General features: G+C 42.6%; 1 protein-coding gene across 4 annotated transcripts in view; it reads left to right on the top strand.

Moving 5' to 3' along the window:
- METTL25 (methyltransferase like 25) overlaps positions 1 to 14547 on the top strand; it is a 141951-nt gene extending 127404 nt beyond the window's left edge. For 3 of the 4 annotated variants that reach the window (XR_002344284.1, XR_002344286.1, XM_021092803.1), the window contains one exon: positions 641 to 14538. The gene's annotated coding sequence lies outside the window, so the exon portion shown is untranslated. Of the gene's footprint in view, positions 1 to 640 lie in introns of all 4 variants that reach the window. The other variant, XR_002344285.1, reaches the window with a different exon arrangement.

Raw genomic sequence — 23439 nt, 5'->3', positions numbered from 1 at the left:
TTGCAGCACAGAGCTGCTACTGTTACTCTGTGGTGCACTTTATGTAAAAGTGAAAAGATTCTGGCTCCCTCAGGGCCAGGGTTCTCCACTCATCTTTACAGAAAGAGAACAAAAGTCATGCCTATTTAACTCAGGGTTGGAAGCCCGCACGGTCAGCAGGCCTTAATGTCGTGGGGGAGGGAGTCACATCGACAGCTGGCACACATCTCCCCCTGGACCAGGGAACTTCTGAGCACCCAAAGGTCAATCTGCAGATGAGCTCACCCTGGGCTTCCTTCCGAGATCCCTTTGGTCTCCAGGAAGGAGCTTTGCTCTGGCTCGTTCACGCAGTACCCTCCCTGCTGGACCCAGTGATCTTTTGATGGTTTCCATTTGCTGGAATCTTTGACACAGAAATTGGTGCTGGTGGAGAGGTGGAAGGGGGCCATGAGTGGCTGCTGGAGTCAAAGGAGGTGATGAGGCAGGAGCAGATTCTGTATAGAGTCTGAGTCAGCTGGATCCATATGTCCTCATCCTGATTCCTCAGCTCTCAACCATATTAAAACACCATTTGGCACAGTCCAGCTCACTGTGCTTTTCAAATGTTTCACTGTTATCGTCTGTCACTGAGACCCTTCGTGTTTTCTTTTGATTCCTCCAGCCCCGGAAGAAAGCTGAAAGATCTGCTGGGATCTCTTTTCCCCAGAAGTCCTCTGCCTCAGCCACGATCAATCCTCAAACCCTCAGGGAAAGGACGGCCAACAACTGCCAGCCTCTTTCAGGAAGTGGTTTGTCTTCCTCTGGAATTTTCATCTATGCTCTTTCCTTACTTATGATATCTTTAAAATGTGTACTTTTTAAAAAAATTTTATTTATCCCCTTTTTCGGTGGTTGCACTCAAAGTGTTGGCTTGCCATGACCTACTACAGCCTGCCCCAAAGCAGACCTGCCCCAAAGCAGACCTGCCCCAAAGCAGACCTAGGAAAGCTGTTTTAACAGGCTGATATACATCGACTCGACCTCATTAATGCCACTGTTCTGTCCAGTGAAAGGGAAACCTACAGCAGGGTAGCCTCTTTGGTGAAGAGAGAGAAATGAGTATGAACGTGTGTTTTACAAAGTCTGGAAACAAACTAGAATCCTTTTCATTGGTGTATATTTCAAGATACCACGAAGAGATAGAAAACCGTTTTTAAGAAGTCAGAAACACACAAAATAGCCCAAGTTGAACGCTGTCCAGTTATGATGACATGTCTTTTTTGACAGAGGACTTGCTGAAGCTTATAGAAATATAATTCACATGTCTTATGAATCGAATGTTTGGGAACTCACCCCCCACCCTCATTTCTGTCCTTTCACACTTGGAGCAGCAGGCTGTCACCTGCGGAAAAGACGGAAGTCGGTTACCGGTGTTCTCACGTCCCCACCTGGCCACTTGATGTGCACACACACCACCCACCCAGGCATGTGCCAACGGCCCTGATGACATGTAAATTTGATCTATGCTCCAAGGACAGCGATTCGTACTCTTACTCATTGTTTTGTGGTCTTCCAAATAAGCTTTTTATTTTGGAGGAATTTCAGGTTCACATAACAGTTGCAAAAATAGAGTTCCCACATGCCCCTCACCCAGTTTCCTCCGCACTGACCCGTCCCGCGTGCACCCCATGCATTTGTCAGCACTAAGACGCCAACACTGGTACATCACTATTAACTCCAGACTTTATGCAGACTTCAGTAGTTTTCCACTAATGTCTTTTTGTCTCATGATCTAATCCAGGGTGCCACATCGTACTAAGTGTTTTGTGATAGTTTTTTAATGGATGTTTTGTAATTTCACATTTCTTGATTCAGTGTCCTGTTTGTGCTTCTGTATAATCATTTAGTTTTCAATTGCGAATCATTTTTGAGTGCCAAAAGTGCCATATTTTTCACACTCCAAACTCCTCAGCAGGCCTCTGAAGACAACTTGGCTTTATTTATGACACTATATTTTAAAGTAACTGAAAATATTCAAAATAATGCTTACTTTGTTCAGAGTCCATGAACTCCAACCGGAACATATAAACGTCAAATTTGAGCAATAAATTTTGATTGATTTTTGAAATTCCATGTAAGGCAGTATTTTTTCTGTATAGAGTCCCATGGAAAATATTTTTAAAAATTGTTTCCTATGGGATCCGAAAGTTCTTTAAGTAGATTTTTAGTAAGATTTCTGAACAATTTAAATACCATTTCAGATTGTCAGAATGACGAATGTTTTTTAATTATTTTATTGCAGTGATTTATCCCTCACATTTACAGAACCCCGAGCATTATTTTTGTCACTTCAGCTGAACAACCGTCATTTCTCTGTTTTGTTCTTTTCCTTATTGTATGCTCTATGCTGGAGCACTTTCAAATTTTTTAAAATGGTCTTTTATTTGTAGACCATTAGTGAATTGCATGAGCCATTATATTCAATGAAATGAGTATTGTGTGATTGAAGATTAACCAAGGGAATGGATCATGGTTCCATTAAAAGCACCAAGATATTCCTGGAAAAGCTATGAAAATATGCTTTCCCATTAAGGAACAGCACTCTTCAGCGCTGCCAGTCCCAGTAAAAACTGTCTAACATAAAGCAGACATTTCTGTAACGTACATGAGGAGGGCATTAGGCTGACCATGGCACAACTATCTGCCAGGTGGGACTCTGACTCCCAGAAGTCACTTTGTAGTTCTCCTCAGCTACAGAGATGGCAAAGCTTGCCATCCGTTCAAGGCGCAGCCGTGGTCTGATTAAAGTTCTGGGCCCCGTTTGGAACGTTGTGGAATTAAAGATGATTCAACCCAAAGAGCAAATTACTGAAGCATGGGTCCCGCACTGGTGGCTTGAACTCTTATTTTGTTTGGCCCAGACAGTGTTTTCTTTGTTTGCTTTTAGTATTTGAATCAACTGCGGAACTCTTAAGCACTGGACACTCACACGACTGAAATCTGAATTGCTCTCCTTTCCACATGTCCCTAATAAGCTGGAGCTGACTCTCGGGCCCCTGTTCCACGGGGCACGTCCTCTCCAGCTGTCCACAGTCCTACCACCCGGGATTAGTTCCTTGCCTGGTAACAACCAGTTAGCATCACGCCTTGCTCGCTGCTGCCACCACGCTTTTCACCGCAGGAAAAGGAGCCGCATTCCTGGTTCGGTGATGGTGCCAAGTGGCCCTGAGGATGTTGGAGCCTGCGACTCTGGATAAAAAGCTGAGATCGTCTTCACAGAGGAGGAGCTCCCGTCATGGCTCAGTGGTTAACAAACCCAACTAGTATCCATGAGGATGCGGGTTCGATCCCTGGCCTCGCCCCGTGGGTTAAGGATCCGGCATTGCTGTGGCTGTGGTGTAGCCCGGTGGCTACAGCTCCGATTCGACTCCTAGCCTGGGAACCTCCATATGCCAGTGGGTGTGACCTAAAAAGCCAAAAAAAGAAATAAAATTAAAGAAAGAAACTTCACCAGAGGGTAAATGGCCCGAGACTGTGACTCTCAAGTTGGAATTGAGGTGTGAGTCCAGGCAGAGTGTTTTTTGGCCTGACATGTCCTTTACCACATCGCTTGCCATAACGGCTTCTTGCTTTCGCTGGGACCCTGCAGCTAGACTGCCTCTGTTCAGATTCCCACTCTGCCACTTACAGTAACGTGTGCTTAGGCGAGTCGCCCAGCCTCTTCCTGCGCAGTGTCCTCCGCGGTGAGAGGAGAAGGATCGTGCCTCTGTCCTAGAGTCGCTGCGGGATTCCTTCGGGTCAGCGTGGGTGAAGCCCTGCAGACAGAGCCACGGGAGGCTTAGCCGTTGCAGGTGTTTTCACTTTCTGGTCGTGCCAACAGCTAATGTATTATCTGTGGCTCATGCTGCCTCCTGATGTATAGCTCATCCTGGTCCCTGGCCTTTGCCCCCCCTCTGTGCCTCCCTGGGTCTGCACCAGCTCTAGGGGTTGGTGGTGTATTTGCATATCGAAGGAGGCAAACAATACAGTGAAGGAAATGCGTTCAGAAGTGACAGGGACCTTAGCATGTAGAGCTGGCAAACGTTTCCTACAGAAGGCCGGATGGTAAACATGTTGGCTTTGTGGCCATATGGTTTCTGTGACAACTCCTCAACTCTGCTGTTGGAGCCCAGAAGCTGCCATCAATAGGGAACGCATGGGTGTGGCTGTGTTCCAGTACCATTTTCTCTATGGACACTGGAATTTGAATGGCATGTAATCTTCACATATCATGCACTATTCTTCTTTTGACTGTTTTTCAACTGTTTAAAAATGTGAAAACCATTCTTGGCTGACGGGCTGTAAAAAGCAAGAGGAAAGCCACCCTTGTCCCAGGCTTGCAAACTCCAGTGATTTCACCCAGGAATTCCACCTGGGAATTTGGGGTTGACATGTGAAGCTATGGGGGCCCCAACTCCAAACTCACTGAAGAAAACCCTCCCGGTGGTGGGCAGCAGAATCTTTCCTGGCAACATGGGTGTGATGCCTAGCAGGGTAGCTTTAGGAACCACACTTCAGAAACTACCCAAGGCCTCCCAGTGAGCATGGAGACGCCATGGGCCTCTGCTCAGACCTAAAGCTGACTTACAAAGGTCGGGTACACCAAGCACCACATTTGCAAAAGTGAGTGGGATCACCTGTGGCCTAATTATTTAAATTATTCCTTGCGTTCTTTTTTATTTTCAAAGTCCCCTCTCCACAGCGGTCATTATTTCTTCCCCTGGGTTGGAGGGTTGTACTATCAACTTGAAACCACCCTAAAATAACTTCCCCTTAGCGAAATCTCATCTCCTATTTTTGTCAATGCAGGAACATGTGCCTGTTTATTGACCCCTTCTTTGTAGTGACAAAAAAAAAACCCTGAAAATAACTTAGGTGGTTTGATGAGTGACATCTGGTGATTCTTACTTGAAATGTTATGCCACTATGTAAAGAATGTGTTTGAGCTACATGTACTGCCCTGGAGGAGGGAGGTTAATTACATACCAAAAATAACAGGAAGAGACAGTGTAACGTGTACAGTATGATCCCACTGCCATTGGAAAGGAAACACGCTGATGACCCTGGTTACTTTAGGCAGATAACAGTGGAGGGAGCCGTGGAGGGGGAAAGATTATTTAACCTTTTCTTTAAACATATCTTTATTGTTTGACTTTTTATGGGAAAAATTTTAAAACAGAAACATTTTTAAGTGCAAATTGAAAGCAAAACCTCTAATAACCTTCATCGTCTGCTTGGGACGGGAAATCCATTTCCCTGATAAGAAAGCGAGACCTGCTTCTGAGACTCACCCACTTGGACAAAGTGGAAGAATTTGAGTTATAATGTGAATCGGAAAACGCTTTGAGAAACCACTTTGGGAAAAAAAAATGTGACTCAGGCTGCACAATTACGCAATTATCAACTTCTTTTCCTCACTCAAATCAGCAGTTCAGGAGAGTTTTGGACGTGGAATTCCATGATATGAATCTCATCTAAAATCAGGTAGAACCCTGACTTTAAACAAATAGCTTCTTTGACTAAACAAGTCAAAAAGAACCAACCTCTTCTTCTTTTCTGGTCTTTATCTTTAATATAAAGAGTATAACTTTAACAGGCAACCTATGGTTTGTTCCATTACAGAAAGTTTCTTAGAAAGATGACCTATCTAAATAATTGCTTGTTGCATAGCTCCTGTTAAGACTTCCACTTTGTCCTGGTGTTTTTCCAGCGACAGATTTTGTAAGAATTGTGGAGAGCACTGTTACCAAATGCTCATCTAAATTATTCTGTCTCATTTGTGCACATCTGTCATTTCCATATAATTACATGTGAGCATTGGGTAACATGCTTTCTGAAATCAAGAGAGAAAAAGAGATGAGTGTAATAAATCTGTGAAGGAGGTCTGAATTAAATATACTCAGGTTCAAAGTGCAGATTTCAATACCAAAAGGGCGTCTTTTTCTCATTGCAGTTTATCCGTTGGTTTACACACCGCTTACTGTTTATCAGGTCAGGACCTGTGCTGGTAAATGGCTGTGTTGCGTTACCACCCAGAGGGGAGCGGTCTTTTTTCCGCACTAGAAAAAAGAAGCTCAGAAAACTGAGGTAACCTGCAGTCAGGCACTAAAAAATGCCCAGGCAGAGAATGAGCTCAGATCTACGCGTGCATTTAACAGTTACTATTGTCGCACAGTGCCAGGCTCTGTTCTAGGTAGTTTGTGAATATGAATGCAGCACATGCTCAAGGTAATTCCAGAGGTAGGGGCCTTTGTCCTTACCATTTACAGGTGAGTTCACCCCGCAGGAGGTTAAGTGAACGACAGGGCTGGAATTCAGACTCAGGCAGTCAGGCTCCAGGGGCCACGCTCTGAACCACCTCGCTGGAGGGACGTCTCAGCCCTAAAGGCTTTGTTGCCTGCTGCCCTGGTCTGCTTAGGAAGGCAGACAGACTGACTCCTAGGGACAGAGAGGGAGGGGGTTATGTGCTGCCGTCCACAGCAGTGGCTACATAGCATAACAGAGTTGTGTTAAGTGACTGAAAATTCCAACCCAATTCTTCCGAAAAAATGGAGAAAGAACTTACTGCATCATGCTGGGGACTGAATTTTGTCCCCCAAAGCTCATAGGTGGAAGCCCTAATATCTAATGTGCGTGTATTTGGAGAAACGCCCTATGAGGAGGTAATTAAAGTTAAGCTCACAGAGGGTAGGAGTAGTGTCCTTCCAGTAGGAGACACAGAGACATTTCTCCCTCCCGCCCCTCCCCCTCTTGTTCTTATTCTCCCCCTCCCACCACACATACAACAGCACAGAGGCTGCATATAAACCAAGAATCCTAGCGAAACCTACTTTGCTGGCACCTTGACTTTGGACTCCCCAGCCGCCCCAACAGTCAGAAACAAATTGCTCTTGTTTCAGTCACACAGTGAATGGTATTTCGTTATGCCAGCGTGAGCAGACTGAGACACATCATGGCTCTGAAAAGTCCTAGGGTTGATCTAATTCAGACCCAGATGGATTCAGGGGCTCAAATAAGTCTCTCTTGCTCTATCCTTCTCTCACCCTCTCTCGGTTCCTCTCACCCACTCTTGTTCTGCTTTCCTCTCAATTGACGTCCTTCTCAGCACAGCAGCCTCTGTGTGCTCCTGCCCCTCACACCCCCCAGCCCCCCCGCCAGGCTAACTTAGTGATTCTAGACCCCTAGCTGATCCTCAGATTCTGATGCATGATCCGAGTGAAATGCCACACTTCTAACCAAAGGGTTGCAGTTGAGCCTCACTGGACTAGCTTGGGGCAGATACCGATCCCTGAACCAATCACTGTGGATTGGCTGAGCCTGAGTTACTAGTCTCCACCTGGAGCAGGCAGCCAGGGGTCGGCCCCTTGGAACTATTGGCTGTGCGTGGAGGGCGTGGCTCCCCAGAAGGAAGTCAGGATGGCTGCACCAGGAGGAGAACGTGGATGCCAGGCCAGCAATGCTCGTAAGTCCACCACCATGTGACTAACCTTCTCCAGGTCACCAGTCCTCAGCAGAGGCTGTGCATTGAAGTGACTCGGGAGTTTGTAAGAACTAGATGCCAGAGGCTCTCCGTCAGTGATTCTGATAGATGCTTTTTTCAGAAGCCTTTCAAGGATGCAGGGACCAGGGGTTCTAATCTCAGATAATCTTTTTTTTTTTTTTTCATTTTGTAATTTAACAACAGTAATATGTAGTCTTTTCAGGTATATGTTATTGGAAAATAACGAGAATGTGATATTGTGATTAAATCTGTGTTTGGTCTTTGTCCCTGCTTCTGGCACAGCTGCGAAAACCTTTGAATTTCCTAAGTGATAAGAGTGATAAGGGCGTCTCAGTATTCCTAACCACCCCCTTTCAGCCACAGCTGAGTTGATGTTAATAAGGTGGCTTTGGTAAGCACTTAAGGATGGTGCTGGCTGCCAGGGGAACCAACCCAGTGATTAGAGGGCTGGAAATTTCAATCCCACCCCACCCCCCAGAGAAGAAGAGAAGGGCTGAAGTTGGAATCAGTCACCAGTGGTCAATGATTTAATCATTCATGCATATGTAAGAAAGCCTTCATAAAAATTGAAAAGGATGGGGGTTTGAAGAGCTTTCGCGTTGGGGAACTCTTTGAGGTTTGGAGAGAATGGCACACTTGAGAGGGCATGGGGGCACCATGCCATTTCTCTGTATCTTGCCCTACACTCTCTTCTCCCTGGCTGGTCCTGAGTTATACCTGTTTATTATAAACCAATAACCTAGTGAATAAATTGTCTTTCTGAGTTCTGTGACATGGTCCTTGGAACCTCCAATTGATAGGCGGTTGGTCAGAAGAACAGGTAACAGCCTGGGCTTGCGATTGGCCTCTGAAGTAGGGGAGGGGCTTTTCTGGGCCTGAGCTCTTCATGTGCGGGATGTCGTGCGCTCCTCTAGGTAGTGTCAGAAGTGAGTCGAGTCCATGATTGGACTTGGAGAAGAGACTTGTGGCTGCCTGATGGGAGGGGGAGAGAGTGGGAGGGATCGGGAGCTTGGGCTTATCAGACACAACCTAGAATAGATTTACAAGGAGATCCTGCTGAATAACATTAAGAACTATGTCTAGATACTCATGTTGCAACAGAAGAAAGGGTGGGGAAAAATGTAATTGTAATGTATACATGTAAGGATAACCTGACCCCCTTGCTGTACAGTGGGAAAATAAAAAAAGAAAAAAAAAAAAAAGAAAGAAATAGATACAAAAAAAAAAAAAAAGAAGTGAGTCGAACTGTAGGACTTACAGCTGCTATCAGAGAACTGCTTGTTGGGTGGAACCTTGCCCTCCAAACACACACACACACACACACGCACACATTAGAATTGGTAACCGGAATTTTTAGAGAGACTTTCAATTCAACCAGTTTTTTGTTTTTTTTATGTTGTACGTAAAATAGTCCTACTAAAATGTGGCTTTGTACCAAAAATGGCATTCCTTTTCCTAAAAACTAGCAAGTAAAAGAAATAAAAATTGTCCTTTGAGGAACAAACTATAAGATATACAATCAGTGGATAAATCAGAGTATAAATCCGCAAAGCACACTAAAAGAGCCAGAATGGACCGTAAGGCCAGCAGAAAAGCATACAATTAACTCTTACTTTTTCTCTTTTTTTTTTTTTAACTTTGGGTTTACAAATGTATTTTAGCAAGCAGACAAATTTACAAGTACAGAATCAGCAAAAATAGTATCCAAACTGTAATTGGACTTATGACAAACCAATTTAGGGGCATTGCAGTTGTTGAGACTTCTGTGATGCTTTGAGTCAATTAGGAAGAATAGGGTATCATCTTAAAGGTACCACGTGCTTTACTACTGTGAATTTCTCAGTAGCCCTTTGTTGGGGATACCGGAGAAATATGAAACGTGGTCCCTTCCTCTGAGGTCTCTAAGATCCTGTGGATGTGGCCTCTTTTTCCTCTGGAGTAACTCTTACTATTTTCTTTTTGTGCCCTATTTATTCATGGTGCTGAAGATGTTTGCTTGAGAAGGAAAAGAACGACAGTGTACTTTTCATCCAGCTTTCTCCTCTAAGTATTGATCGCTGCTAAATTTGCTAATTTTAGCTACCACTGATATCCTCTGCCTTTCTGGGTTTGGTTTTGTTTTATTGCCTGTGTGAGAAATGAACATGAAAACAAAATCTAAAGGAAACAAAAGGCAGAGAAAGAAAGAAGAGCAGAAGAAATACGGGGCGTGGGAAGGCTGTGAAACCCCATTCTGCTAATTTCCTAGCTGGGGAGGCAGCCTGGACTTCCTAAGGAAAAAACCTGAGTGACTTTCGCTTGGAATAGCAGTTGTTCAGTTTGCAGGAGGGCCTAAATGTGAACAAATATGCATATTAACAGAGGTGTGAAATCTTACTCTGAAACGGTTGGGGACAGAAACGGAAATGAGTGTTTAAGTAGCAGTAGGAAAAGAGTTGCTGTATCCTCTCAGCCAGAAACAATGGGACGTAATTCTGGCCTTACATCTGTACAGAAATAGTTTGTTCAATGAGCAAAGTTTAGCTACACTCAAAGCACCAGAAAGTCAGACAGCTGGGCTTAGAATAGGTGGGCAAAAACAAGGTCAGAGCAGAGCGAGCATCAGGCCACAAGCCAGAGTAAGGAGATCACCACTGCTGCCGCCATGGGAGTCTGGACCCTGCCCTCGGCTCCCCCAGCCCTGCTCACTGGGTGTCACTGCCCCATCGTCAGTGTAAACCGTGACTCCATAAACAGCAACACCCTCCTGTCAAGAAAGCTCATCATAACCAAATTGTATTTAAGTTATCTTTAAAATGTATAACTTTTAACATCCAATAAAAATTAAAATGCTTGTATTTGACCACCCCATAACTTCACCTTAGAGTATATGCCCTCGTGAAATTCACTTGGCACACACAAGGGTCTCCACAGCCAAGGATGTCCATTGGCAAATGAGCATCCTCTTGAATTTTTTTTTTTTTTTTTTTGGTCAGTGCCGTAAGTGTGCATAAAAGAATGCTTATAAACTATCAAATGGCCAAAGCTGAGGAAGAGAAAAAAATGTCTTAAAAAATCAGAGTGAATCAGAAAAGAGATTCCAAAGATCTGCAGACGCAAGGGTCACTAGGGTGGAACCCACAGAATGGAGGGTGACAAAGATGGATCGTTTTCTTCACTCTTTAATAACCAACTGCACGAGGACAGGATAAGGAGGACCTGACTTGTGGCAATATTTCCTCTTAATTCGAGAGGTTTCAGAGGGCCGTAAACCTGCTACGCATGTTATATAGTGGCTAGAGGAGCGGAGCCCTCAGGTGACCTTGGAGCCTTGTGTTCAGTTGTGGAGGCGGGAGAGCAAGATGAGAAGGGCCAAACATCGCAGGAGACAGAGCCCAAGGAGACAGTAACACCCGGGCCGAAAATAAAGAGGACGGGAAGATGTGTCTTCTCATGTTATGTGGGAGGGGAAAGAAATGCCTGAAAGCCGGAATTTCAGCTGAACATGGTCTGTGTTCCTCTAGAGGGTGAAACACAACCAACTGGGCGGAAATCACATGAATGTGGACTCTGAGAGAAGAGCAAGGCTTCTACCCCCTGTGGGTTCCTAGTGGCCCTTTAATGAGGGAGTGACCTCCTGACACCTGGACCTAGTGATAGCTCTCTGATTATGCTGTTGGGTGAGAGATTTTAAATATTTAAACTTCTTAATATTCTTTTGCACTCAGTGTTTTGTTGTTTTTTGTTTGTTTGTTTGTTTTGTTTGTTTTTTTTTTACTTTTCAGATAATAGGCTTTCAGAGCAAAGCAAAAAGAATACTAATAGTTTGATGAATAGACTATATTCAAGCTTCTTTACCTAATTGATCTTAATCAGGAGCCACGGATTTAGTGACAAAATAACCTCATTTTTGACTCTTTCTCTCCTTTTTGTCCTGCTCAGAGGGCTTTTCCCTATTTGGATAATGTCTTGGCCCAGCCTACGACTTTACAATTTATATTTAGTTAATAGTCCTACAGGCACTTCAAGTCACAAATGCAACCTAATGTCTAATCTGAAACATCTAGGAGTTCCTGCCGTGGCACAGTGGGTTAAGGATCCAGTGTTACTGCCGTTTCAGCGTAGGTCACAGCTGTGGCTCACATTCAGTCCTTGGCGCGGGAACTCCCCTATGCTGTCGGTGTAGCAAAAAATAATAATAATGATTAAAAAATCTGTTATTGTGTTCTGATCGAGTTTAACGTTGATTTAAAGTGAAAACTGCCTTCGTGACCCCATTGGTCGCTCCGCCTTTGGTTGGTTACATGCAGCGCAAAAGGGCTCAGGGAAGAGGAAGAGAAGCCAGGGGAAGTTTGGGGAGGTGGCAGCAGGTTCTCAGGAGGTCGTGGGGGTCGGGCTGATACTGACAGCCCCCCTCGGGAACCTTTCCGTCTCTTCGGACGCCATCCCAGGTCCCTCCGCTTCAGCTCACTTAGCACAGGCGGGGGCCTGGTTTCCGCTGAGCCCCCTCCATCCTTGCCTCGGTCCCTGCCCCAGCCACGGAGAGTCACACGTGCCTGCCATCCCCTTTCCCTGGCAGACCGTGCACTCTAGCCGGATCCCTTTAAAGATAACCACAGGCTGACGTCACAGCCACAATATCTGCAGTTGGTCCCCAGGGTCTCTACACCTTTAACGCGCTGTAGGGCAGGTGCGGTCACTTCCCAGCGTCAGCTCATGGCTTGGTTGTCATCAGTGGCTCTCACTTTCTCAGGCATGAGGTGGACAGAGTCCACGGGGCCCAGGAACTCCTATCCTACTGAGTGGTTCCACGAGGCCCATCTCACCAGGCCAGGCTTTGGAGATGGCACCACCACACCCCTCCCCCTGGAGGAAGTAAGAATTCAGCTTCTCACCTAAAATGTCTCCTGGCAAATCCTTTCAAAATGCCAGCCCTTCTGTTTTCTTCCTCCTGATGCTCTGAGTAAATGACCCACATGTAAGGACTCATAAGCTCAATGGACTCATGTGTTTTCATATTTTTTCATTTTGAAGATGTACTATGTCAGTGGCTACTATACCCTGGTGCCTTGATCAAAAATTTTAGTTAAACATTCCTGTTACTCATTTAGATCCCTCAACAAACCCATTCAATGAAACTCAATATCCGCATTTTGTGGAGGGGAAAAACCGAGGCATAGAGAGATTAAATAATTTGTCCGGACCATGCTTGTACAGTTTATAAACTGGAGACTGGATATAAATCCAGAAGCTGTCATCCACGTGTCCACTGCGCTGTTTGGGGTTAGTCAGTTTCGTCGTAAAGCAGAATCTGTCTACACGGGCCATTTTCCTTGTGGGAGCAGGGGTGGGGGGTGGGAGTTGCGGAGCGTTTGGAACCAAACCTCAATTTCTCATCATTGTGCTTCAGTCAATAGCTGCTGAAAAGCTCTCCTTTGTGGACCAGTACATCCTGATGCATGGGGACAAAGAGCAGCTGCATGTGCATATGTTTTGGCCAACTTAGTTGTTGGATTTATATGACAAAGGCTCACAATAAACATTTATTGAGCCCTTGCTAAGTGCACTTACCCAGATTCTTCCATTCCTTCCTCATCACTCAAGGGTAGTCTTTTTCCAGTTTTAGAGACGAAGAAAGAGACCCAAGGAAAAGTGCTGGGAGGAAACCTGGAAGACAGAAGACCAGCCCCCTTGTCCCTGTCCCAGCTCGCACGAGCACTCAGGAGGCTGGCCCAGGGCCACAGCTCCTTCGGGCTGTGTGTCTCCTCATCTGTCAGATGGGAAGAATGACATTTATCCTGTTTGCTTGGCAGGATCCTTGTGGGGTTAAATGAGGCAGTGGATAGGGGAGAGCTTTTAAAACTCTTGAAATCCTGTCCACATTCAGAGACTCGTTCTGGCTTTGTTATTCCCACCCCACCGAGGCAGCTGCTGTAGGTCAAGTTGCAAGGCCATCCTCTGCCGAGTGTCACGTGACAAGGACCTCAGAGATGCTGTCCCACACGCAGGGCAGGGGAGAGGCTGTGTCCTGAACACCATTTAAACAGAAGGAAAGGAAACATAATTAAAACCAAACAAAAGCCACGAAAATAGTGTCTCACTATGGCTGAGCAAGGGCCAAATAGAGAAACCTTGAGGATACTTTCATTGCTCTTGAGAACTATTATAGGGCTGGAAAATGAGAGCCAGGTGGAGGGAAAGGGAGTAAGGCCACAAAAGACTAGCAGAGAGAGAAAAGAAGCACAGACGCACAAATTTGGGGAAAGTGAGCATGACAGTACAGAAAAGTGTTTTTAAATCCGCTCAGAAACTGACCAGAGATTCTAAGATATGACTGGATGTTTGCAAAACACAACAGCTGCTGCATTCCACAGTCTAGAAGGGAAATAATGGAAACTTTCTTTTCTTTTTTCCAACAAGACATAACAAAAGCAGGGCTGATGTAATTAATGAAAAAAAGATGGCTGTTTGAAAGAGGGAGGGCGCTGAACAACAGAATGGAATGGAAATGAGGCCCACATTTAGGGACAATTCATTATTTATCTGCTGTTCTTTCTGTGCACACCAGGTCCTGCTAATATTTCTCCCTCCAGTGAGACTACCAAACCATGTTGGTTAGCAGTACAAGCATACGTAGTTAGACGCTACGATGTAAGCAGAGGGTGGCTGGAGTTATTCCTTGAATATCAATTAGCATAGTCCATCCAACTTGAAGACTCTTACAACTGAATACTTCAACTTAATGGATCTGTTTTCAAATTCCCTTTAATGGCCCTTCTGTGACCATAATATCTGCTTTTCCAGACATCCTAAGTAGAAACCATTATGGACAATGTATGTAAAATCCCCCAAGGAGAGCATATGGAGGAGAGACTGTAGATTGCCAAATTTAGCAGCTCTGGAGAGAGTGTTTTTGAATTAAACTTGAGTCCATAGGGATTACAGTTCATTTATGACTGGCAAAACATATCTTCCCAATGCTGAAAGATAAATCCCACTGATACACATGTGGATTTCACAAGTGGTTCTCAAAAACTATAAGACCAAAAAAAAAAAAAAAATCCTTCCCTCAAAATGCAGAAGTTCTATAATATTTTGGTATTATAATAAATCGCATGTTATTTTGACCGTATTCTTACTGTCAAGTCGGGGATTGCGTGAGTGCTGTGCCAACTCTGACCTGAGCCAATTCCGTTCAGAAATGTCATCGCTGAGATGTTAAGGTGAGATGTTTTGAAGAACCGAAGGATGGGCAAGGTCGTGACTGGAGTCAGTCTTTGGTCTTTTAAAATAAGTAAAATTTCAAAAGTTTGGGAAGTGGGAAACCAGAGCATGGTCAATTTTTTTCTTTTGCCAAATAAGATCAGTTTTAATTTTATTTTTATTAATCTTAATTTTGTTCCATTATCCTCTTTTTCATAAGCAAAGATAATTGATAGCACAAAGTTTAAAATGCAGTTCTGTAATGTACTTACCTTCGTGAAAAATCGTCTTGGTTTTTCTTGGTTCTGATGTTTTCATGGTGACCCAGGGAAAATAGTGTGGCAAACCAGAGCTGGTCTGCGGACACACATGGAAAACCACTAGCCTGATTCAGTTCATTATCGTGTCAGTTCTCTACCCCAAGCAACCATTAAGATCTTATTCAGAAACTTCCAACATCTAACTAGAAAGCAAACTCCTGTAATTTAGGACAAAGTGATTAAATTTTCTAGCGAATGCTTGCATTTATTGGAGAGTGGTGTCTTATTCTGTACCCATTCAGTAAATTCCTTGGAATACAATTTCTTTATTTTTTAATTTCCATTTTTAAGGACCTGATATAGCTAGGATTTTACCCATTTTTGAAGAGTTTCTAGCAAAAACTATCATCTTGTCTTGAAATAGTAGTAAACCTCTAACTTAAATGCACACATTCTTCTTATTTTTAGCTTTCCTTTTTTCATCCTGAATAAGAAAGCTCTTTTAATACTTTTTTTACAGGTTAAATAAAACCATGAACTCCCAAGAAACTAGTAAGATTGCTTGCGTTTTGGCATTATCTTGTGTTTGTATTGGATATCTAAGAATAAATGCTCCTACGAGCGGAGAATTTAAGAAGCCTTGTTTTTCAGTGATTTTTGATGTTGCGATTTTTCAAAATGGGATTTGGCCTAGTATTTTAAAAAGAACTTAAATTTATTAATGCTGGTGGAGCAGCTTTCCGCTGGAAGCGAAGACAAATCCAAAACTCAGGTCTTACACTGGACCTAATTTTGAAAACCTTGATTTGGGATACTTATATTCAAGCACTCTTAGTTCTTTTCCCTACGTGTTTGAAAATTAACATGAGCACCCTGACGCTTTTAGGGAGAGAAGTGGTTAAATCTTCCCTCGGGAAGCACCCATGAGCAGTCTTCCCTTGGGAAGCACCCATGAGCAATCTTCTTGAGTATTAAGATCTTAAGGGCCAAGGAAGGAGAGGGTATTTTTTTTTTTCCTCCTTACCCTGTTACTCTAAAAGCCAATGTATGCTTAAATTCCATCCATACAAACTAAGACTAAAAGCTAAAACTAAGTGATCCACACACCAAAAATATCCCCCCCCATTAATTAATGGCAAATTAATCTGAATCCTGGAAAGCAGGACTAGGGAGGGAAATGCTGTAAAGAGACTTTTACATTTTTACATTTTACATTTACACTTTTACATTTTTACTGGTATCAAGTTCATAAGTGATTTCTTTTTTTTTCAACAACTTGTCTTCCTTTTGTAGTAATTAAAAATCTATCGAGTCGTATTTGAAATTTGAAATATGTATTGTACTGATTCTATAGCAGCTATGCCTTCATTCTCAGAAATAAGTGAAACACCGGTGGGAGGTAGGGGTCGAAACCCAAAATATATATCTTGAACTAAAGAAATTATTGAATATAGAATTTGAAGCTACATTAAAGCCAGAGTATCTCTGTTATTTTTCTTAAACATGTATTTCTTAATTCATGCTTTACCTTAGGCTGTCTGCTCAAGTTGTCATTTTTGGCTATATTATCTGAGAACCAGTAGAGGTCGCTATCTACCACGTTCTAGCATTTGAGGGGGCAGAAAAAACAAAGTTTAGTTAGTAAAATGCACGAAGGGGTCAGAAGTTTTCAATAGGAAACTTTCCTCTTGGAAGCTTTGCATAATTGAATCAATGTTCAAGTTGGAGAAAAAAAGTATAAATAAAAATAATGGATACAAGATGTTATAGAACTACAAAAAAACACACAAAATTTCTTAGAAATTACATTAAAAATTCTTCTAGTTGACTTAGTTAATACAAATCCTCTCTGTCAAAATGTTGGGACAAAAACCTCAAAAATTTATCAGATCCTAAAGTGGTAAAATACATATATTTGTAAAATGGCTTTGTGGTTTCTTTCTGCCACTACGTTTGGAACTCTTAAAAATCTCAAATTTTTTTTTTTTTTTTTTTTTTTTTGCCCCAACATATTCTGTAACTTTCGTTCTATACATTGTATTTTTGTTAAATGTTAAATTTCTCAATAACAATAATATTACCCTGTCTTAGACTTAGTGTAACTAGCAATTATCACAGTTTACAAAGAGTGTTGAAGCTTGATATATGATTACTGCTGTTGGGTTTCCCGAAGATATTTTATTTTCTTTAAAAGACGTGATTGCTGGAGTTCCCATTGTGGTTCAGTGGAAACGAATATGACTAGGAACCATGAGGTTGCAGGTTCGATCCCTGGCCTCACTCAGTGGGTTAAGGATCTGGTGTTGTCATTGCTTTGAATTGTGGTGTGGGTTGCAGATGAGGCTTGGATCCAGTGTTGCTGTGGCTCTGGTGTAAGCCAGCAGTTGTAGCTCTAACTGGACCCCTAGCCTGGGAACCTCCATATGCCATGGGTGTGGCCCTAAAAAGCAGAAGAAAAACAACAAAAAAACAAAAACAAACAAAAAAAACATGATTACTTTGTGAAGAAAAGACATTGTTTAGAGGTAGAATGTATAGATATCCTGAAATAATGAAAGATCACCCCTTTAGAGTAGAGAAGAAGGCTAAGCTGGGTGATTCTAGAATGGGCAAATGGGCAATGTGTGGGGATATGCAGCTCAAACTAAGGAAACATTTTCCTATATGCAGAATTATCTCCAAGAGAAATGGTTGCTACAGAAGTTAGTAAGCTTACCATCATTAGAATTACTCAAATAGATTAGATATTCATTTGGTAGGAGTATGTTAGAGAAAATTTAAATTGTCAGGTTTGAGTGAGAAGCTGTATTTTAATTTTTTTAAAAAATCAATATTAAAATTGTGTAATATCAGGATAATGCCAGCTGATGTGACAAATAAATCTAAAAATGTTAGTGGCTTAACACACCAATTTCTTTCAAACTCATGTCCTGGTCCAGTGCTGTCTATTGATGGTTGGCAGTCAACTTTCCTCTCTATGGAGATTCAGAGACTCAGCCTCTGTCTGTGTTGTGGCATCATCATCTCCTAGAGCCTTGAATTACTTTGTTTCCAGCCAGGGAAAAAGCGGGGGGAGAACAGAGAAGGTACCCCTACTTCTTTACTGTCTTATCCTGGAAATGCAACAGTTGCTTCCACTCATATTACATTGGTGAGAGTGAGTCACAGAATTCCATGTAGGTTTAGGCAGAAAGGGAAGCAGAAGCTAGATGCAGTTTCCTGTCTATTCCACCTTCCATCCCTCTGACCACTAAACATCTGTGAATACCCTTCTTCTCACACATGAAACAAAGTCATTACCTCTTTAAGGAAGTCGACACAGAGTTAGTTAACTTCAGTAACTTCATCTCACTTGAAGTCTAGAAAATCTCAGAGATGTATACTCTTTTCCAGCGGGTATGGATGTGACTTTTCATCATCCAGTGTCTTCACTTGTTTCCTAAAATAGACGGCATCATTGGCCCAAATCTTGACGACTCCTTGCAAATGTGTCCTTTGCCATGTAACTTTATGGTGTCCATTCACTGTGGATGAAATGTCGTGTCCTCTCTTTGACGCTGAGCTCAGCCACGTGACTTGCTTTAACGGGTGGGATGGTGGCAGGCAAGTTGTAAGCAGAAGTTTGCCCTCTGCCGTTAACATGAGAACTTGCTCATGGCTAATCCACCCAAAGATGAGACACATGGAGCAGAACCAGTTGCCCCAGTCAGGGCAGCCTAGATTAATTGATAGCAAGCCAAGCTTCAGATACATGAGTGAGCTCGACCAAGACAGAGACCCCTGGCTGATGCTTAGCTGATCCTGGACACATGGGCAATCAACATTTAATGCTCTATGACACTTAGGTTGTTGTAATGGTTTATCGTGTAGTCTTACGGTAATAGATAACTGATACCTTTCCTAAAATAGACTTTCAACACTTAGTGAACAAAAACTTAACTTTTTTTTTTTTCTGTTTGTATTGTGGATAATATCTGTGCTTTTCCAAACTGGAATTTATGAATTTTTATTGAACTCAATTTAATATAATGCAAGATTTAACTAGAGAATATGCTTTAAATAATGTCAAACATAATCATAAATCAGTTTTTATGTAGTTATAGCACTTTTAACTTTTCAAATCACTTTCAGATCTCCTTTCATTTGATTTTCATAGCAACCCCAATGGAAGGTAAAACAGATATTAATTCTATATTACTAGCAAATCTCAGTCACTGAATGACCTGCTCGAATGACAGAACAAAACCAAACACACTGAAATCTTTATCTCCTGGCTCCCAAAATCTGCTCTTGTTGCTGAATAGGCCTCATTAGAGAATTAAGGACACAAATAATTTTTTCATTGCTGTTCTCTAATCATGGCATTCTTACCTCATTAGTGGATGTTTTCAAGGGTAAGCTTTCTTCCCTCAGAAATCTCTGATTCTAGCTTATACCTCTTCTCTCTAATGGAATGCTTACACCAGTATTTCCTGCACCAGTTAGTGTTGCTGAAGAACTAACTGATCAGTACATAAGAATTGCATACAAAAGAATTTTGACCTAGAGCAGAGTTTCTCAACTCAGCCCCATGGACATTGTGCTATAGAAAACTGGGTTATAGAAAACTTAGCAGAGTCCCCGCCCTGTACCTAGAATATGCCAGTAACATTCTCCAAGTTGTGATAACCAAAAATACCTCCAGATACTGCCAAGTATCCTGCTTCCCCCATAGAGGAACATGGGACTACAGATTAAATGCAACCAGGACTTGACAAGAGTATCAGATTCCTTGAACATGAGAGCTGACATCGAAGGAATAAGTTTGTACAACCTTTTCATTTTTATAAAGGAAGTAACTACACCCAAGGGTTATTATGTAAGGCCACATGGCTGGTTAATGCCATGTCTCTTGACACACAATTAAATCATTTCACGTAGTGTGTATCTGCTCCCCATTACTCTGCAAGGGCAGTTCTGGGATTTTTGAGTGGCCCTTTCTACTTCTAACTCCTGTTCTGGGTCCAGTTAATGACTTAACTATCCTTCCTTTGCGTTTCTAAGTGAGCTGCATCTGACCCTGGGAAGTTATCTTCGCAGCGGACTTCTTTGCTTCTGCATCTCGTACACACACTTGACCACGTTTGCCGTTCTTCCCGAGGCCAGACTCAGGTACCAGTCTTTCTATGGGTGTTTTGGTCTCTTCATTTCCATCTGTATTTTTAGGTCCAACTCTCGAGCTATTCCCAAGACACCAATTTCTTTGTCCCTAGATATTAACTTCTTTTTATCCTTTTCATTCTTTAAGCCTTCTTTGAAAACACCCTCTACAATTCCATACTTCTAGACCCTTGTGTACCAACTGTCTCAAGGCAAGAACTCCTCCAGCCAACAGCCCATTTTCAACAACACAGAATCTGTACATCTCCTTTTCGTTACTGTCACCCTCTCAAATCTTAATCACATATTCATGAGGCATCTTTTCACCTTAAAAGACAAAAGATCAATTTTGTCTTTGGGAGTTCCCGTCGTGGCGTAGTGGTTAACGAATCCGACTAGGAACCATGAGGTTGCGGATTCGATCCCTGCCTTTGTTCAGTGGGTTAAGGATCTGGCATTGCCGTGAGCTGTGGTGTAGGTCCCAGACGTGACTCAGATCCCGTGTTTCTGTGGCTGTGGTGTAGGCCGGTGGCTACAGCTCCAATTCGACCCCTCGCCTGGGAACCTCCATATGCCGCGGGAGCGGCCCAAGAAATGGCAAAAAAAAAAAAAAAAAAAAAAAAGACAAAAAAAAATTTTGTCTTTGGACTTCCCCATGGTTCTCTTTTTGAAACACCTGTATGTTCTATTCAACCTAGTAATCTTTTCCCCTCCCTCCTCACCTGGAGTCGCCCCTCTTTTTCCGCATTGCTTTGGAACACATGGGTATTTTTCAGTCCTGTCCCTTCTTTGAAACATGTAAGTGAGCAAAACAAAGTAGCTCTCTGTCAAATGTGGATTCATAAATTCAGTCCTTTGGGAATGCTGCTTTATAAAATGGGTGGAAAATAATTATTTGATAAGGGCACTAAACTACAATGAAAAGTCTGTAATTCAAAAGCTTGCTATCGTAGTATTCAAAGAGAAGAATATCATCCATTTGTATTCAGGAAATTGACTCCTTTCATTATAGCCTATCCAGAATATAATCTGGTTTCAAATGATTCTGTATTAACCAGTTTTTTAAAAAATTGTTATAATGTGGAGTAAAGAGAAAGAATAGCATTCCATAGAGATTCTGGTGAAAGAAACTTAGAAACTGTATACACTTATCACATCCTTTGGGAGTGATTACTCACTTGCTTTTAAAATTGTCTTTTTTTTTTTTTTTGTCTTTTTGCTATTTCTTGGGCCACTCCTGCGGCATATGGAGGTTCCCTGGCTAGGGGTCGAATCGGAGCTGTAGCCACCGGCCCACGCCAGAGCCACAGCAACGCGGGATCCGAGCCACATCTGCGGCCTACACCACAGCTCACGGCAACGCCGGATCGTTAACCCACTGAGCAAGGGCAGGGACCGAACCCGCAACCTCATGGTTCCTAGTCGGATTCGTTAGCCACTGCGCCACGACAGGAACTCCTAAAATTGCCTTGATTGATTTAAGGAAAAGATGAAGGTAGAGATTTGGGAAAGGAGGAGACTCCAGGTTCTCTGCCGAGATTTTAATTGGGGCAAATAAAAACAGAAAAGATTCATAAGCGGGAATGCAATTTGATTCTGATATAGATACAGATGCTGAGCAGATTTTGCTCCAGAAAGAACCTAAAAAAGAAGCTGAGTCCAAGATCTATACAAATAAAGCAGAAGTATCTGGGTATGCAGACTTCTGAAGGTCCCCTTGGTGTGAAATATATATTAATAAATACCACCTAGAAAACGTAAAGTGTTAATTTTCAGCTCTGATTTCAAGTTGTAGACTTCATCTGTTTGTTTGTTTGTTTGCTTTGTTTTTGATTTCAAGAAAAGTAATTTCCAGGCTTGTGGGGATACTTTTGGCCTGTTGTCTGGGTAGGAAAGAAACAGATTTTTATACTTATCATATAAGTACATAATTTTTAAGGAAATCTTTTTAAAAATGTGCTCACAGCTTGTGTTTTTAAGATACCTACTCATGAGTATTTTAAGTGGAGATTGTACCTGGAAGCCACAAAGTGTAGCAGAAAGTTGCTGATGATCTAAGGAATTTAGGCTGTGGTTTTGTGTTTGTACATGCAAGTTGGTTTTGTAAAATGTAGTTATTCTGGTTTGCATCTGTTCTTCTTAATGCTTCATGAAAAGCTGATGGTCAAGTGGCATAATCCAATTCTCATTTTTTATTTACTTGTGAGTATGGGCAAGAGGAAACATGGACCAACCAGAGGAGGCCTCTGAGTCCTCCCTTTCGGGTGGGGTGGCTGTTTGACTGCAGGAGGGCACACCAGTTGCCCATTGCCACAATGCTGCTGCATGAAAAACAAACACAACACCTCAGAGAAACATTGTATTTTTTCTTAGGAATACACAAGGAACATTAATATTTTTCTTTGAGTACAGGGCTTGGCTGATATACTGCAGATCTTGGTTGGGCAAGGCCAGCTGAATTGGTCTTGCCCTGCCTCTGCCACCAGCTGGAAGACCAGCAGGGCTGGCTATTCTGGGATGGGCTCAGCAGACACAACTATGCACCCCTCCAAGACTTTCTTCCTTCTCTGTAGTAAGCTGGCAGGACTTGTTCTCACCATGGTAGCAAGAATCCAAGAGAGCAAGCAGAAGGGTTCAAGGCGCCTCGAGGCCTAGGCTCAGAACTGGAATTATTTTGCTTATGCCAACATCTTTTGCCCAACATGTTTATGACGAAAGCAAATCATAAGACTAGCCCAGAGACAAGGCTGGGAGACAGACTCTCGGCCTTAATGGAAAAAACTGGAAAGTCACATCGCCAACAAGTTGGACATAGAGAGAGGTTGAAATTGTGACATTTTTGCAAGAAATCCACCACATAGGGCAACAACCCCAAGAGAAATGGAAACGGGGTGGGATGGGGGGGGATGTGTCCTAAAGCTTTATTTCCCATAGCAAGCGCCCAGCTTTTATGTAGATTGTGTTTTTATTAACAGGTGTATGATGCTATCTCCTTTTTAGCACCATCACTGCTGATGTGATTTTATATTTTGCTAAAGCACAGTGGGAAAATCAGATAAACCAGTTCATGTTTTTGGTATATGTTCGTAATTCAGAACTTCATTTATCTAAGCAAATGTCTCTACTCTCACTAACCTAATATTGTGAATCTTTTCTTCAGTGTGTTCTGTGGACATGAAAGTGAGGGCTTTTTTTTTCCTTTTCTTTAAGCTTTCCATGGGTATCGTGATTTGTGTCTCTCTTACACTTATTTGTGTATCTATACCTCCACTATTACTAATTCTCCCTAGTGTTGACATGTCTCTTTCTTTTTCTTCCTTCCCTTAAGCATAGACCCCCTCTTCCTTAAAATAGCAGCCC

Source organism: Sus scrofa, chromosome 5 (genome assembly GCF_000003025.6).
Source record: "Sus scrofa isolate TJ Tabasco breed Duroc chromosome 5, Sscrofa11.1, whole genome shotgun sequence".
NCBI classification, from domain to species: domain Eukaryota; kingdom Metazoa; phylum Chordata; class Mammalia; order Artiodactyla; family Suidae; genus Sus; species Sus scrofa.
Note: the sequence above shows the minus strand (reverse complement) of the source record. Positions and strands in the feature narration are given on the sequence as shown.